At 37.9% G+C, this 4,847-nt stretch overlaps 1 protein-coding gene across 6 annotated transcripts in view; it reads right to left on the bottom strand.

Annotated features, from left to right (window-relative positions):
• Window positions 1-2,811, bottom strand: part of ttll7 (tubulin tyrosine ligase-like family, member 7) — a 68,099-nt gene extending 65,288 nt beyond the window's left edge. For all 6 annotated transcript variants that reach the window (XM_032525847.1, XM_032525851.1, XM_032525850.1 and 3 more), the window contains exon 1: window positions 2,550-2,811. The gene's annotated coding sequence lies outside the window, so the exon portion shown is untranslated. The remainder of the gene's footprint in view (window positions 1-2,549) is intronic.
• Between the last annotated feature and the right edge of the window lie 2,036 nt (window positions 2,812-4,847).

The following is a 4,847-nucleotide window of genomic DNA, read 5'->3' on the forward strand; positions in this document are numbered from 1 at the left end:
GTGTGTGTGTGTGTGTGTGTGTGTGTGTATTTGTCTGCAGCATTTAGGCTCATCACAAACAAACAACAATATCAGATAGTAGTTATAGTTCAAAACTACCAATAAGGTACCTGGGTAGCTTACCTAGTAGAATGTGCATCTATATACAGAGGTTTAGTCCTTTACGCGGTCACAGGTTCAATTCCGACCTGCGGCCCTTTGCTGCATGTCCTTTACCCTCTCTCTCCCTTTTTACGTCTAAACGCTGTCCTATCTAGTAAAGGCCTAACATGCCAGTAGAAACATCTTCCCGCTGATGTTATCCTTCTATAATAAAGCAATAACACTTCAAAAAAATCTGGTACTCCCTTTTATATCAAAAGCAAATTCAAAAGGACACAACAAAAAGATTCACAAAAAGTGTGCCAAAGAAAAAGCTGAACTAAAGCCGTAGACTTTTTATTCATGACAAGTAATGTCACACCTATTACACAAGTCCCTTGAAAAACCAGTGGTATTTCCCTGGAGGGTTTGTTTTATGTTCTCCTTGCCTTACATGAAGCTGCAGCTTGAAAGCAGTCGTTAAATACAAAATCAATAGAGCTGCTTGGGGAAGCACCACTTAGCCTTATGTCAGCAGAATTTGCAGACACAAGTTCTTTCTCTACATGCAGTATGCCCCGGTCTTGCCATAACAGCAGTGCAGGGACCTTAGGGTACGTAGAACCATTCAGAAGGGCTGAGACACTGGCTAAGAATGGAGACATGTACTATTACACTTCCTTGACTAAAAAGCAAATGAAAACAAAAGAATTTTCAAGTACAAAGTGTTCCTGTTTTCATATAAATAGTATAAATTATTTTCACTGGACATCTTCAAGGTATAAAAAAATACAGTATGCTTGCAAGATCCCTTTTGTAAAAACTATTTATATCATTATCTATTTACCACCACATTGTCCTCCCATGAAAAATGATAGCTGAGTTTGCGGACTACTCTCACAGGAAAGTAGTTGGTTTAGAATTGCCAGTGGATCTAAAATTAGCGCGAACCAGTGACCCAACTCTGGCTTCGTGCCTTCTTCCAGATATGAGTAGGAACAAGTGTGGGAGCCGGCAGCTCACGGGGTATTGAAATACACCAACAAACAGCTGAATGCTAAGCCTAACTTTACCAGAGAGAATCTACTATGATGCAGGCAAATTCGTTAAATATAAAACTCAAGACAGTGACTTTGAAAATGCTCTTAAACCTTTATAAACTACAATCTTCCCTGACCTTATTTTCTGTAAGACAAAGTGGAGCAAATAAGTTATGGTTGTAACAATGTGCACATAGCCTGTTTGTTCAAAAGCACTGCAGCATTGTAAAAAAGTAAGCTTTACATGTATGCATGTGTGTCATCACCACATATGAATACAGGTTTAACTGTTACACTGTACACTGTAAACACTGCTCTAAATTCAGACCTTTTTTATGATTATTACCAGATATGGTGTCAGTCTACAGTTCTAAAAAAGGCTGCCACCATGAGCAATACGTAAAAATGTAAACCTGTATCAGATAGCAACCAAGCCTAATGCTTCAGAATATTGTAGGTACAATGCTGCAATGAATATTCTGTATTAATCCAAAAACTTCCAGATGCCATCTGTAGCCTAAAATAAAGGATTCAACATATCATATCCTTCTTATGAGCCTTATCTCTGGACTGAGTCCAGATGGCAGGATATCCATCCAGAACTCATATGTTATGCTGTTATTATTACGTAATCCATCTGCTCTTTTAGGAATGGTCATTCCAGGGTGATCTTTCAGCATGTGGTCTCTAAGTAGCACACTGAACTATATATACACAAACAAGAATACATAAAATGTCTCTTTAACAACACGTCCCTCCTGTATTTAGCCAGGCTCTAAGCATCCTCAGCTAAACGTCACTAATAGTCTTGCATGCCAGGACAGATTTCTAGGTTAGCCTACATGCAAAGCTAGCCTGAGCTAAGAAGCTATGCTACTAAGAGTAGCGAGGGGACCTATGCTTGTCACAGCATAGCAGTCGATATGGTATCTTCCAGATAACTGAAAGGATAGTAGGCCATCTCCTTTGACAGGTCTTGACTGTATTTCAGAATTAGCGCAAGATGGATTTCTTAAACCTCGCATAGATATTATATTTTTTCAGGAAAATGGTGACGCTCACAAATTAAATGTCACAAAGCCTATGCAGGTGTTGTATTGCTATGAATAAGTTGCTAGCAAGCGGTAGCTAACGTTAGTGGCTAGCCACTTGTATAGGTCAGGTGGATGGATCACACAAGGAAACAATCTGGCTTTGTGGCTATCCAGTTAACTTGCTACTATCAAATGTGGCGTTACAGCAGCGTTAATGTTTAACTGTCCTATAATTTAATGTGGCTTCAAAATGAAAGACCAAATTCCAGAATGAGATGCCGTCTAACGATTCATAGGAAACATAATGACCCTGGACTACTCAGTTAGCTTAGCTGCACTAACGTTACCTTGGAAGGGATGGAGAGGCAAAAGCGCAGTAGCACGTTAACGTTACCTTATTTATTCCAGGCACTGTCAGTGCAGCTCTTTTGCTGGTCTCATCCGACCGACAAAGCCGCCGTTAACTGAGACACGGGGGTCTCTTTAAAGAAAGTCCAGACCCGAGAGTATTTTTAAGAATGTAACAGTGTTTATGTTGTGTAACTGCGTTACTACTGAGAATTGACGCTGGTTGACACACACAAAAAAATCTGTATCTTGTAGTCCTCCTCTTGTATGCAATGATTGCTGGAGCGAGTCCATGGGCTGAACCATTCGCTCTGTGAGAGGGGGGAACCTGAATGAAGTACTGAAGTTTACATTCTCAGTCTGGTACCAACGTGACGTTTGGTGTACTACTGTAGGGCGTACATGCTCAGTCGGCACATTATTTTTTAACTCTTAACTAGTTGTGACTGACAATGCTGCGAGGTATATTTCGTACACGTTTTAGGTCAGGTTAAGGTTTCGGTGCAGCTCTTCCTCCACAACTCGCTGATACAAACAAAGGAAGCTACCTAGCAACTGTGTCGCTGACCATGGTGCTAAAAATCAAGCCTGACGATTGTCGGTGCGTCCCGCTCGAGGTCCTTCACGTGCCATTCACTTATTGTTATCTATTTATCACTGTAACATTGTGGAAATATTAATCAAACGGTGTCAACGACTTTTGCTTTCCTACTCATATTAAGTGAATTAACGTTATATTTTCCAAATATCATTTTTGACGTGACTTGCCAAGGCAGTTCAGTCAACTTAGAAGTAAGCTTTTAAACTAGTTCACAGTATTAGTTTAGATTTTTATTTACTTAGTTTTGTTTTCAATTAATTTTCCCACCATGACATTTGTTTCCACTTTGTGATTCGTTCTTTGCAGGAGTATAGCACAAAATTATTGACCCTGTAGGCCTACATAGGCATTCTGTATGGCCCCTCACACACCTTTGGCTTCACTACACACCTTCACCCTAATATCTTTGTGGGCCCCTTACATGAGGGCCCTGTACAGGCTACCAAGTTCCACCCCGTCCCACACCCATCTTCTTTGACTTATTATGTTTTGCAATCAAAGCCATTCCCTTACATTATATTAGTTTTACTGGTTTGAATAGTTTGTTTAGATGTGTTTGTTTTTCAGACTTATTCACCCATTTAAATATATTGCCTAATAAGTTATTTCAACACCTCGAAGACAAAGAAGGCACCTCTGAAGAACTGGTTTTTGAAACAAAGTGTTTTTCACACAATGTCCCTCAGGTGTATGTCTTTGTTAAATTGTGGTATTCTAATGCTAACACTTCTGATCCTTGCAAGGTAATTCTGTTGTTGATACTCAAATGGTAGGAAGTAGAGCTTTTGTTTTTCCATTTGTACTATCAATAGACTACATAACTGGCAGTTATCTATCCAGTTAACCTTAGTTCACAAGATCCGATCTAATCACATTTATTAATTTAACCAACATATAGGCTACATCAACAAAATAGGTAGGCGATATTATTGAAAAGTTTTTCTCCAATCCATCTGCAGAACTTTGTTTGGTCAAAAGTCTGCATGTTTTCTTCCAAAAACACTTGACTTTGAAGGACAACATCACTTTTTGTGTCCGTAAAGTTGTGTATAACAGTTCTGTCAAAAAAGATGCATTCAAAACTCATAAGAAATACAGTATACCTTAATTCACACTTGCAAAATTAATACATTTCATCACTTCATTTTGTGATCCAAATTAATAACTGTTAAAAGATATCGCTTTAATATCAATAGATATGTCAATAGAATGTGTCACTAAACATTTTGGTGTGAACCATTTTCTGTTTTTCAAAATAAAATAGTTTCATCACTAAGCATCATATTTTAATGAATAGCATGTGGATAAAAACACCTAGATTAATTTAGGCTACCCTAAATGCAGCATTCCTTTTAGAAATATTTTCCTGTTAACAAACCATGTGTTGCCTCATGGAGATTAAGGAACTCTGGCTTAATATGACAACAACAAAAACAACAACAACAATAATAGCCTAATAATGGTAATAATTGTGAGGAACAGATTTTAGACACAGAGTGATCATTAGTCATAGGTCAAAGAGATGATGATGTCTATATTTAAGTAAATAATTGCCAATTATGACTCAAATGTTTATAACAAACTACTTATACATAATAAAATCAAATAAATGTGATCTGTGAGAAACTTTTTGATTTCATTTTCATATAGCACTTTAAAAGTGTTTCACAAAGACCAAAACCTATTTATACAAGCATAAAACACACACACACACACACACACACACACACACACACACACACA

Source organism: Etheostoma spectabile, chromosome 9, assembly GCF_008692095.1.
Source record: "Etheostoma spectabile isolate EspeVRDwgs_2016 chromosome 9, UIUC_Espe_1.0, whole genome shotgun sequence".
Classification (NCBI taxonomy): domain Eukaryota; kingdom Metazoa; phylum Chordata; class Actinopteri; order Perciformes; family Percidae; genus Etheostoma; species Etheostoma spectabile.